General features: G+C 49.3%; 1 pseudogene; it reads right to left on the bottom strand.

Annotated features, from left to right (window-relative positions):
- The window catches only part of LOC129734815 (hydrocephalus-inducing protein homolog), a 62,596-nt pseudogene that overhangs the window by 30,750 nt on the left and 18,125 nt on the right, over positions 1–13,721 (bottom strand).

Below are 13,721 nucleotides of genomic sequence, written 5' to 3'. Positions count from 1 at the left end.
TTTCTGCCCTTCTCCGAAGTACAGAGCAGCTTCTATACGAAGACTGAACAGGATTCCTCAGCCTAGAAACCACACAGGAGATAGGTAGGTTTGTAGAAGTATGAATGGCCTGGGAAAAAGTGAACGAGGAAAAAGTTGTCACAATTTGTTGTAAAACAGGAACCTGAGGGCCTGAAATGGTATTAGTCAAAATTAGAGAAAAGTAGTACTAGTACTTTTCCAAGGAATATTCCTTCCTTTGGAACGTACTGCCATAGGTGCCTACAGGCGCTCATCGCTATAAATCCACAAAGCAACTGGACAAAGGCTTGGAAGGTAAAACCATCAGAAGCGATTAAACAAAGACGTGAATAAAGCCTCCAGCACAGAAAAATGCTGCCTCCAAGGCCCACGAGGGAGAAAGCATATGCACTGCCTGCTTCTACACGCTTTGCTAAGCATCCCCTACTGCTGCTCTCCTAGAGAGCACTTACACTCCCGGCTGCAGGCACCGAGGACGCTTCTGAAGGCTGGAGGGCTTTGCCGGAGCACCTTCTACCACAGAGAGAAGGATCTGGCATCGTGCTGACTGTGTAAACCCACAAACCTCCCGGTACAGACGAGAGCGTGCGGATGCCAGCGAGTCAGGAGGGAGCAGCAGGTCTTTCTGCCAGGCAGATAAACCGACACAGCAGAGCTGTCAGGGTTGGCCCAGGGCAGCTGCAGGCTTCATGGCCTGGGTGCCAAATTAGATGTGACATTTATTTAAGACTCTTGATGGTTTAATATATAAGTCTGGAGGAAAAGAAAAAAACAACAACAAAACAATCTCTGTACTGTACCAGCAATGTAGCCCTAGGTATTTCACCTGATGGGGTAATGTCCGTGGGTCTGTGCTTTGGGACGCTTTGCTGCCATGAAAGCACATTTACTGAATCCAGACGTACCTGCCCTATCGTTACTTACACAACACGATGATCTTATTACAGGCTGTCAGCTCTCTCATTCTTACATGCTTTTGACGTATTTCCCAGAGACAGCAGGACACAGCTCACTCTGCAACCTGAACAAAGCAACACCTGAACTTGAAATTAAAAGAGAGGCTTCTTACACAGCAGTAGAGCAGGTGCTTTGGGCTGTGCACTCCTGAGCGATGCTCTCTGAGACAGCGGGAACACCACCGTGTTTTATTCCAGCATCCATCTGCATGGCTATGGCCACCGGTATCTCAGCACATCATGGTAACTTTTAACTATCTGAAAGTAAGAAACCCAGCACTGGGTCATCCTCTGGGGGGCCTGTTGTGCAGGAGGAGAGGGAATTTACAGAAGAGCTAAAATATCTTTCCGAATATTAAGCAAACCCTTGAACAAGATTTCAAAACAAATTTCAGGTTTTATGAAGAATGCGTTCCCAGCATTCAACAGCCAGTACCTTCCTCCATCGATTACTGCTCTAAATATTAGGAAGCTGGTAGCCAGATGGATTAGACTGAAGAGAAACAAAACAGCACTCTGCTGCCTTTCGTCCTCACCGTAATATTCTCCCTCTATCCCTGTAACTCCCTCCTCGCTGAATTTGGATTTTAAACCTTTCTAGGAGTGCATGACAGTCAGGTTCAGAATATTTGGGTAACAGGGAAAGCAAGTTTAAGTTAATTTGCCCAGTTTGTCAGAAAACTATGCCTGGCTCTCACCTCTTCTAAAAGAGACAGGTCCTGCTGCTTTTTCACTGAAAATACAAGCAAGCAACAAAAGCCGAGCTCTTCACTCAGAAGTGTCATTGTACCTCCACATCGACCCTTTGAGCAGTTCTTTTGCTCCTGCTACTATCACGATACCCAACTGCCTCACCATCACCAGCATATTCTGGTTTTTCAAACAGCATGCAAAGGTCTGCTGGTACCACTTCACCACCGGAGAAGGGAGTCACTTCACCAGGCTAACGATCTCTGGAAAGCGAGAGGAGTCCCCTGCGGCGGGATCCAGCCCTCCCCACCATATGCTTTTGGCTGCACCTCCCACAGAGCTACCTCGGTCAGAGTCAGGAGCGCTGCTCTGAGCTGTTTTGCTGTCAGGAAGCTAATGGCATCACCTACAAAGTGTGCTGGGTCTCTGACAAAGGCCACCTGTCAGTCCCCACGCTCGTATTTCCAGCACTAGAGCAAAACACAGGGCAGCGACAGTCATTTTTAAGTGCTTCTCGGAGGCAGTGCTCATGAGCTACCTTCAGACATCATTAAAACCATCGTGCTAGTTACTCCAGCCCTAGGAGCAGCTTGTTTATAAACCTCACCATTAAATAACTGCTGCCAGCACAGGGGTTTCTACAGGACCATTGCCCAGGCTACAACAAAGCTCAGGGCACCCTAATCATCACTGCTGCCACAGCTGATGCTGTCAACAGCTAAAGCCCCCAGCAAAGCCCCCTCTGAGCCCATGCAGCCCATCGCAAGGAAAGGATCTGCTACCCCAGAGCACTGCAAGCCACCGTGAGACAACAGATGGGCAGGAAAAGGGAGATGGAGAGCAATGACCAGCCACAGCGTCTACGGGACAGGTCGCAGGCTCTTCAGACGGCTCTCCTGCACTTAGGAGTCACCTTGCTTTCCACCAGGCTCCTTGTTGTGCATCCTCCTGTAATGGAGCACCCAAAGGATTCCCCATTACCTCCTCCACACTGTGCTTAGGAAGGGCTGTTGGCTTTCTTACAGGATGAAATACTCCAGCGCAGGAATATCTGGGAGCCAGCACAGAGCCTTTGTGCTGCCCAGTGTGAAGGAGCCTCGCAGAACGGACTGAAAGGACAAGGAAACTGTTGGATAACACAAGACAGCGCTGCCGCATATCCAGGATGCCGTGGGCTATTTTTAATCATTATTGGTACTACAGCCATGATACGCTGGGGTTGCTGATCACTGAAACACTGCTTTTGGCCCACGGGGAAAAACAGGGCAGGAACCTTCCTTCTGATTGCCTGGCAAAGACATGCTTAATACGCCACTTCATAAATCAATCACCCTTCAAGCTACTCTTCTGCTTCTCAGCGAACGCTGATTGATCCACCAGGAAAGGAGACTAATGAATGGTCAGTTCTGCCCCGAAACGCATCCAGGGTTCATGGCACCTAAGAACATACTAGTGATTTCCACTGATGATAGAAGAGACAAGCTGCAGTCCAGGATGCCCTGCAAAGAGATGAAACCTACATTCTCCCAGAAATCCTTCACAGGCTAAGAACGGGATAGGCGGCGTCACATGGAAGTCTGCTTCTGGGGATGAACAAAAGAGCCAAAAGGAGACTTTTAACTCCAAATAACCCTCCGAGCACCCACCCCCAAGCCGTGCTCATGCAGTCAACGCCACGGGTTGCTTTAGCAGCTTTTTTGTCAGAAGGGGTGTTACATAGTTTGGGAGATATAAAGCCATGACTAACAAAAAAAAAAACGATCAAGCAAATGAAGCACAAACTTAATTCCTCTTCTTCTACCCTCAAAGCGACAGACCATCGGCTTTGAAACAGAAGGCCCTAGAGAGGGGCGAAGGCCATACTCTGTTTGCAAGAAATTTAACAACCTTATCTAAAACAGTATATATAAAGAAAAATCATTGTTACAGGCAGTTGTGGAAAAGGGGAACAAAGACAGGAAACAGTTGTTAACTGTTAGCTGATCTGACATAAAGGAACACTTTGGAGAGCAATTATACTCACCCATCAATCTAATTGATTTGAACCATAAAAGCCTATATAACCAATTATCTGTATAACGTATTAGTTACCAATCCTCAGTCCGCTGCAGCACTGCTACGATTAAGATGCAAAGTCAACATATAATTGCACAAACTCCTATTTACACCTTTTTTTGCCTACAGTATATGCCACCCTGCACTCGCTTTGAAGCAGACGTACAAGAACATAAAAGTCCAACAGAAACTAGCCAATCCTGCTGGGAATTCTCACAAGTGAAGGAAGAAAAGCACAACATGCACCCACGACCTGAGGCAAGCAGAAAGGAAAATCCCTTTGCAAAGTTCTTAAATGCCTGGCAGTCCAAGGAAAAGCTGGAGCAGCCTCTTGTAATAACCACGGCGTCAGAGCCTGGCTTACACCTTAGGATAACACAGGAAACAAGATCTTTAAAAACTCACCAAACAAAACAAGTTTGTCTGCATCTGCTAGCACTAAACACAAACGGAAATAATTACATCAGTTCACACACTACAGTAAAGCTTTGGAGCCAAGAGAGGCTGCTGCTTAGGGAAGCAGAAGGTTTCCCCACCTCCCAGCACTGGTAAGAAGCCACTACCAGCCTGCCTGGTGTTGAAGGATCGGAGAATTGCGCGGCGATGAAGAGCTACAGACCTGACCAGCAGTGGCACACAGCGGTGGCCACCAGAAGCTATGGGGCTGTTGCCGTGAATTTAGCTCGATAGGAACCGAACACACTGCGACATCAGAGCCGCTGTGAACGCTCACACCAGACCAAGGTTAAAACCAGAAATGGTTTTGGCATTCCCACCCTGGTACCCTGCACGACACAGGCACAGCTCCGGTCAAGATGCAGCGAGGCAGAGGGTTTGCTCAGGCAAGTCCTGAGCCTCCTCCGCTCCGGCTGGAGTCAGCACAAACCGCGAGGGCTCAGCAACCTGAGTGATCTCAGGAACGTGAAACGCAACACAGCAAGGGCTGAACCTCAGCTAAACCCTGCTGCCTATCCACATCCATCCGTGGGTTTGCAGAGAGAAAAGACAAAGACAAAGGCTTGATCTAGAGGCTAAGTCAATAGGATTTTCATTTTGTTTTCAAACAAGTTCCTGGAAGCTACTGATGGTAGTGCCAGCCTGGCAAGATGACAGGACCTTCGGTAGAAAGGGGGTTCTTAAAGGAAAGAGAAGAGAGGCATGCAGAGGTGGTTGTCTTCTCCAAAGTCTGCACAAAACCACAGACTAATATCACAGCAAGGTAATGTTTTACTCTTGCGAGTAGCTGAGATGCCCAGAGGTGATGGCACATCCGTGCTGCCGTTACTCGTTCAGCCTCAAACATCAATAAACACGTAGGGCTGGGATTTAATGAGCTTCCTGCGTGTGTACAGTGGCCACTAACACACCGCCAAGCCCTTGCAGAGGTGGCCTCATTTACCAACGTAAGCTGATCCAGCTAAGCCCAGCATCAATTTCAGCTGAAGGAAGGGATTCAGCACCCCAACACACCGACATTCCCGGCTGGGAACCCCATGCTGATCTGTGCAGGAGCTGAGCAGTCAGCAACGCCCCTGACAATTCCCCTCGGCCCATTTGCAACGCGATGCAGCCCCTACCACAGTTTCCCACCGCGGCCGAGATGCACAGGCTGTGCTTGCCCTGCTGCCAGCCGAGCACACCCGGTTCTGTAGTTACCGTCATCTTCACCAAACCCAAATGGCTCTAACACACCACACCAAACTCTCTGTCGTGCCACAGGTGACTGAAGAGCTCCACATCAGCTCCCTAATTAATCGTGTTTCATATGCCTTGATTTTTCCTGTGATCTCATGCCTCATTTTCCCCCATTTGTGATGAAACCTCGGTGCTTTCTCAAGCTGGCGGTTATCACTCACAGCTCCAGAGGCTGCTGCAGCACAGAGAAGCTGCCTGTGGTTAGACCGAGAAGGGCAGAGGCACCTCAGGGCAGTGGCTCAGGCCGTCCTGCGTAGGGCAGAAGACCCAGATCCTCTTCTGACATCCCCTGCCACCCTGAGCATTGCTGCCGCACTAAATACAGTGATCCCCAGCCAGTTCCTCCAGATCTACCCAAGAAATTCTTTTGTTATTATTTTTTATGCTTACGTTGCCCTAAGGAGATCTTGTCTATCGTGCAAGTGTTGGTGCTGGCTTAGAGGAAGGGGAAGATCTGAGGCCAGCTCATCACGCTTACTGACCAACCCAAACCACACATCCCAGCAGCTCTCCGGTGCTCAGTACCAAACCCCCCTGCAGCAGCCCCCCGCGTGCGGGCAGCCTAAGCAGCAGCTGCTGGCCAGCCTTCCGGACTGGGGGGCTGGCGGGAGCCTGCCAGGGAGGAGACGGCTCCGGCAGGGCTTGCTTCTCCATGCTGCAGGCTGGAATCACCACCCCTGACGCGTTTGACAAACACACAGATGTGGTGCTTCGGGACACAGTTTAGTGTGGGCTTGGCAATCCGGGGTTAAGTTGGACTTGGTCATCTTCAAGGTCTTTTCCAACCTCCATCATTCTATGATTCTACGAGGCTGCTGGCATTTGCCCCACGCCTAGCAAGCAGCAATGGGGAGAAAACGGTGCTGGGGACCCCCTGCTTCCAGGGCAAGGCAGCAAAGCTCAGCGGCGGGGGAACAAGGCAGCCAGACCCCTCCCTGACCCAGGGCAAGGCAAGCTCCGCTCCACATCCAGCTCCCAGCGTGCTGCACTGAAGAAGCCTATTTAGCTGCTCCCTCCTGCCATATAGGAATAACCTGAATCTGGCACAGAGCAAGTTTTGCTGCCCAGGGCTCAGGAGGGGAGACATGACTTCACCCACTTCCTACGGGGACAGGAACTGAGCCAGCGCAGGAAAACTCACTCTGATTAACAACCACGGAGCCAGAATCAGACCCTGCTCGCACTTTCTACCTGCCCTTGAAGTAAGCAACTGAGGAGCCGAGGCTGAACTCCCCCATCTGTGCCCTGGGCGTGCAGAACCACAAAGGATGCTCTGAGCCTGGGTCTGCCATCCACAGCAAACAAGCCAAGATTTGCTTTAGCACAGCTCCTGCTCAGCAGCTGTCAGCCCTCCTGCAAGCTGTGTGGGAAGTTGAGGGAAAACAGGGTATTCATCTGCCAAACACCTAGACGGTTCCTCAGCAGGCTTTTAGCACAAGGCTGGAGGCTTCCAGCAGGACTAAAACCACCGAGAACTACTCCTGAGCCACACACGTTACCTCTCTTCTGGGGAAACCGCTTTTTGGGGCTCTGAACCAAGGGGAGACAGAAGAGTAATGGAATAGGCAGTTCTGCTTGAGGGCTGCCTCCTCTTGGGTGTGCTGTCTCCTAAAATACTCCTATGGGTATGGGTTCTGATCTCCCCCCTCAAAGAGGGTGAGATCCTGCCCCAGGCTTTTGCTTCTGCATTAGACTCACAGAGCTACTGAAAGAGAGCCATCCGCATCACTACTTTTATTACTGACAGCAATAAGAGCATCTCAATACATAGCGTCCGTCGGCCACGCACAAGCTCAGTGGTGCTTTGCTAATTACTGAAGTTTTCTGTGCTGACAAAGAGATGCCAAGGGATGCAGCAACCGATGGGGAAAAACTGCACAGAGGAATTTCAATACCGCACCACAGATCCCCTGGGCTAGAAGCGTGTTGTAGCGCCTTGCCACAAGGGCCAGTGGGCACTGGAGGCACCCACATACAGGCACAGGATCTGGTCCTACACCTTGAAGACCACCCATCATACTATACTAGTACTCGTTGGAGACAGGAGCCTAATGTGAGTCAGCATTTAGGGAGCTCTGAGTAGAGAAGCAATTCTCCTTCCACAACTCCAAGCATCTCGCCGGCACCTCCTGTCTCTGGCAGCCTTCTTCACCTGCATGGAGCACCTGCCGTAGACGTTATTGTTTTGGATGGCATTGGACTGGTGGATTTGCTTTGCACCTCTGGCACACCTCTGGGAACCCGTCATGCATCTCCTCAGCCACGTGTCCCTGAGCAAAGCTCACCTTCCCACACCAAGCTGGTGCTACGCTGCCAGGTTGCAATAAATGTTGTTACTGCAGCAGACTGGGTTTGGTGTACAATCAGCAGCACTCAGGGCAAGCAGCTTGGGCATCATCTCACTTGAGCAGGACTTGACAGCTGAAAGAATATCGAAACTTTATGAATACTGGATTGGTTGAGACTAGGACTTACCTCCATAAACTTATTTTCCCACATCCACACGGTCCACACAGGGTGGGCTGAACGTCATCTGGGAAAGGCCAAGTGACTGACAGGACTTTCAGTGGTATTGAAACCTTTTCCAAAGCTGTACGAGTGCTTCGCACGCAGGTTTCAGAAACCCTTTCAAGTACCATAATCTGATGTTAAGGTGCTGGACAGGGATATGCTGGAGCCCAGAACATCCCAAGTCACCCTCATTTCAGTACGAGCTGGGATTTTTCACACCCAGACACATGTACACAGGCGAAAAGGAGGAGTTTAGGCATGTAAAGCACTGAAGGACAAGTTTTCATTGTAAATCATTACGCTCATAGCAGCAAACATTTTCTCCACACTCATCCATAAATTTGTAGCAACAGAACCGCCACCACACACACAGTCTATCCAGGGGACAGTACCTGTGCTCCTAACCAGCCCAAAAGACACACAATTTAAATCAACCAAATCATACGCTAAGGGAAAAATTGTGACTTGTTCACATGGAAGAGCTCCATGCTTGCTTAAGCAATGCTAGGGACAGATCTGACCCAGCTTCAGCAGAAATTTAAGCAATGTTCACCTGATCCTGCGTAAGTCACCCTAAGAAGGGTGTGATCCATTGAGAACGACTGCTGCCTGCGAGCAAGTCAGTACTGATACACAGCCAAGCGAGGGAAACGCCTCCCAACACCTTAAACTGCTGTTTTGCTCTTAGCACTTCTGTTTCTTAATAAACACTCTGTTGGTGGCTCTGAAAGAGCAACCCGGCTGCTTTCTGTACGCGCGTCACAGGGAGCCTGCCGTGGTGCCGGACACATGAGCCAGGGCTCGCCACGCGAGGTCAGGGAACGCTGTCTGGTGCTCTGCACTACTCCTGCAATAAGCTCTGCACCACACCTCGAAAGACTGATTGATTACACGTTTCTGCTTCACTTTAGCAATTCATCTCAGCAGCCTTTCACTTACCTGTACGCTTCAAAGCTAGAGAGATAATCCCTTCATTATCCCCTTGCTCTCCTTTGCAATTCGTAGTTTATTTCAAAATAACTGCAACATTGTACTGGCAGGCAGGAATGAAATCCTGGGTTCATCTCCCAGGGAGCTGCACGTGTTCCTGGGAAAACACCCATCTCAGAGCCAGCAGAGAGTTTATCCCCGTGGCCTACCCACACAAATCACTTTTGCAAAGATTGACTATGGGGGAACCAGCTGTTTCAGTAAGAACAAGACTCTCAGGTTTTTCAAAGCAAGCCACGAAGATCCTGGCCCTAATTATTCGCTCACTCTGTTCCGTCACAAAGTATAAACCCTACGGCCCTAATCTCCACTGTCACTGCTCATCTGCCCCAGAGAAATTCTAGCCCTCTGAATTTTATCCTATAGATTCTGTATAGGCATACAAATAAGGCACGTTTTTGTGCTTCCCTAGCTGATATTTCAGTCACCCGTCCTAGAAACTGTTACCCAAAACAATAAGCTCCTCTGAGTGAGCATCAACCATTCTCCGTGAATATGTCAATAACTGGAAAACATTAGACAAAGCTGAAATAAGTCGTGAGGCTACATAAGTGTTTGGAAGATACAGGAGCATTTGTAACTTCCACAAACCCAAGACAACTAAAATGCTCTTTGCCGGGCTAAAGCAGCACACAGTATCCCCTCGGTTAGGACACCACACTTCCAAGGACCAACGCTGAGGAACAGGGACAAACCAAACCTCCCTCTCAGGCGAGAGGAAACACACGCCAAGTGCCTTCACGCAACTGAGGAAGCGCCTCGTTCGGCACCACAACATCCCCCTGCTGAGCCAAGGCCGACAGAAGCATTCTAACATGGCGCCTTTTCCTAAAGATATTCCCCGCTTACTCTTCAGTGAAGCGTAAAGCTGATGGTGTTTCTGTGGCCTGACCTCAGCTTCTCCTAGCCTAATATAAATGTTACACCTATCTCAGGAGGCAGCGAGCTCTTCCTGCCAAATCCCAAGAGCCCTCAAGTCCTGGCTGCATTAGTCCTGATGTCGTGAGCTGTGGGAGAAGGCAAACAGAAAGAACAAGGCTCTGCGGCAAAACAACGTAGAAGCAGTGCAGGGGACAGATGTGTAAGAGACAGCGGCATTGGAGCGAGTCTGACAGAGGCACGCATTCCCACGTCGCGCTTCAAACAGAGCACCGCCAAGGAATGAAGCTTCACACGTGCATATGCACACCGTAACGGAGAATCAAGGTTCCTCCCGCCTCCGACTCAGCAACTCCCAGCAAAACCCGATTCCAAAAAACCTCATTCCTGCTTGAGGGGATGCACTTTAAAAGCCCCCTAAACACCAACTATTTGTCACTTTTCTTTGAGGCAAAGCCGGGACAGGGGAGATACACCTGGAGAGGCAATTAAGGTGACCGGGACAACAGGGAATGATGGCAGATGGCAGTCATGGGGGGTGCTGGGTGGAGAGCACCCAGCCGACACCAGCATCCCCCAGGGAGAGACCGGCGCACAGCCACACAGAACGAGGGCACACGCAGCCTTTGCCCCTTACCTGCTCACTTAAGCACCGAAACATACAGAGGTTTTGAAAGAAAAGGTTTTAGAAGTAGTCTGCAAAGCAAGCTTAACATTTTTCTGCTTTGAAAGGTCTCTGTTTTGAAGGACGCAGAGACTGGGCACCATGCAGTGCCCAGACCTTACCTGTGTCATAGTGAACTGTCAGGGGCCTGGAATAATCACCAGTCTTCTCTGGGTGGAAGTCCACCGTTACTTGCATGGCATCGCCAATCCCAAGAGTCCCAGCAGAGGCATCAACAGAGAAAGGGCTGCAACACGGAGAGGCACATCAGGATTATTGTGGGACCTTTGGGGACTACGTTCCTTCTGCCGTCCAGCTCACTCCAGCTCACCTGTATTAGCAAGGGGCCAAGAAACCACAGTCAGCAGCAGAAAAAGAGAACATACAGGGCCAGGAACTGAGCCACCGACCCAACTCCTGAAGAGCTCCAGCCCTCAGAAGATCCTAAGCGATAAAATGACCTCGTCTCCCCCATACCCTGCATCCAGTTTTCTGCAGCAAGGCTCAAGAGTCTGACTGCTAGCGATACGATCGGAGGAGGGTTTTTGAAGGGCACGGAGATGGCAAGAGTTATTTGCATGCACAACTTGACACTGAGTTCCTCAGGAATCCGTCTTTTCCTGCCACCTATAAACCTCAAGAGATGCAAATGTCAAGGCAATACCTGTCCCAGTGAGATTACAGCCTGGAAATCAGACAGGGAGAACAGAAGTTTATTCTTGAATGACCAGAGAATAATTAGACTTTAATGGCAGAATTAATCTATCTTTCTTTTTTTTTTTTTTTACCTTGAAAGCATCCTGGGTTTGCCTCAGAAAGGGCACATTTTATCAGCATTTCAATGAAAGCTGTTCTAAGCAAAGAAAAATCTGTACGAGTGCAAAGGCAGATTAGAGTGATACAGAAACAAGAAAACAAGACACAAAAGGAGTATCCCATTTACAGCCTGAACAATTAAATCTCTAGCTAAATGAAGCACCGCTAGCAGGAGCATATCAAGGCACCTTCAACAGGAGGTTTTCTGCGTATTCACAAGCAATGCAGTCTGGGGCTCTGGGTTGTAATCCAGGCTTGGTAACTGTTTGCTTGGCCTACTAGAGAAATTCTGTGCAATGTGTGGGAAATAGTATGAAAATGTGTCGGTGTACTTTAGATTTAACAAGAGCAATTATGATTTGTCGCCAGGTAAACAGCTCTCAGCTGACAGACACATAATTCAGTCCTTTAATGCTCAGGGAAAAGTCAGATGCAACATGTTTCTGCACAACAGCAGCTGGGCTTTGCGGCTCTTGTACAGCCTCACTTAGAAAGCAAAAGTTATTGGATTTAGTGCTTTGCTGGTGGTCAATTTGTCACCTTAAAAATATTTTCTGCAGAGTTTTACAGTGATTGGGGAGTGCAGCCCACAGAAATAATGACAAAAAATGGAGCCATGCGCAAGCTTCGCTTCGCTCATGGAAGCAGTGACAGCTGATGAAATTGCTGGAGTTCCTGCTCATTAAGGAGACACTGATGCAATTGGGGGCCTGACCTGCTCCCATCACGACTAGCAAGAACATCGCCAGTGACTAACGGGGAAGCATTGGGCCCGCAATGTTCACGTGCTGGACCTGAGGCTTTTGAGAGGGAGGAGGAAAGCCAAGGCGCCGCCAGCCTCAGAACCGGGCTGCTCTACATGGCCCTGCACCTGCGCTGGGGGTTGTGCCTGGTTATACTGGGCAGGACTCTGCTGGTGCTTGGCGGGGATCACTGCCTGCTGTGGGAAAGGCACAGAAAAATTCCCCCCCACCTCTTTTAGTTTGTTGTTTTTACCAGAAACATTGCCAGAACAGAAAAGCTGCCGGTTAAGGGCCACACTTCAGCACTACCTCCCATCCCATGCCCTTCCTACTCCATCCCCATGTCTGCATACCCCTGCCCTCAGATAGCTGGGATGGGAATGACACTCCTGAGGATGACTTCAGGGGATGCCCGAGAAAGTAGATACCTTCACATCTTCAAATTACCAGAGAAGAGGATCCCACCGAGGTCAGGACTCATTCTCAGGACTGAGAAACAGAGCACAAGTCAGACGCCGCACCTCCTGCCTCCCACCCCACGCTGTACCCACAGGACAACTTGGTTCCTGCTGTAGCAGGAGCTTGGTATCCCTCACGTAGACCTGCTTCTCCAAGACCCAGAGGGATGTAAGGTCCATGCTTCACCTGAACTCTGAACTTCAGTCCACATCACTAAGCTGTTCCCTGCAGCCTACAGATAAGAGATGCTAAGGAAACGTCCCTGACACACTAATAGCCACACGGAAACCACTGCCAACAGATGAAGCTGGCAGGCTAAACTTTGGCCTTTTAGCCATTAATTGTGAGCTGTTCTTTACGGTAATTCTTGTCCTGTTAGATCTACCCTTGTAATGAATAACTACTGCTCCTGACAAAACAGGAAAGATAAGGTTTGGAGGTTTATTAATAGCTCTTCTTCTGACATGCTTTTCAACTACGTCCATTTGTACGTTTGCTTTGTTGTACAACATCTAAACTTTCACAGGTCCAGATCTCCCAACGGTGCCTTGCAATCCCCAGCTTGTATAAACTCATCTAGCCGCACCAATCTGAGGGAGACCTTCCCAGCAGAACCTGCTGAGATCTTGCCCGTAATTGCCCTTCAGAAAGGGAACAACACCAGATTAGTAAGCAATTTCATTGTGATCTGCCTTGGCGTTTACATCTTGCTTGCTTTCACCAGGCATCAGCTCCCCAAGCTGGGCAAAAGTTAAATCCCATGAGGATACCACGGGCAAAATACTCCTGACAATTTAGCAACCAACTGACAAGTGAACAACGCTGACAGTTCTGTGGCTCAGCTTTCCCGACTACCGCGCTGCCTTTCCTCCTGGAACCATACGTTTAGTCAGTGCAGCGTGCAACGAGGCTGCAACATACTTCGTCCCATGGTATGTTTCTCTTCTACAACCAAAACCCCTTTACTCCTCTGGTGCCTTAATTTGCATTATAAAATCATCTGAGTTTGTGAGAATTGACTTCATTAAAAGCTGCCTCCAACCCCAAGACCGACGGTAAAATTACTGGTGATTGAATTGCCCCCTCTGTCAACTAAGACCTATTGCAGGAAAAAAACCCCAAAGATCACTTAATCTTGGCATACATAATGTTTTGGTAATGGTATAAAAGCCAAAGTCGAGCACTGTAACCACTCCAGTAAACACAGTCTGTTAGGTCAAAGCATCCAAGACTCCATCTCCA

The sequence above is a fragment of the Falco cherrug genome, assembly GCF_023634085.1.
Source record: "Falco cherrug isolate bFalChe1 chromosome 17 unlocalized genomic scaffold, bFalChe1.pri SUPER_17_unloc_1, whole genome shotgun sequence".
Taxonomy (NCBI): domain Eukaryota; kingdom Metazoa; phylum Chordata; class Aves; order Falconiformes; family Falconidae; genus Falco; species Falco cherrug.
The sequence above is the reverse complement of the archived record's forward strand: the minus strand, read 5'-3'. Positions and strand labels throughout refer to the sequence as shown.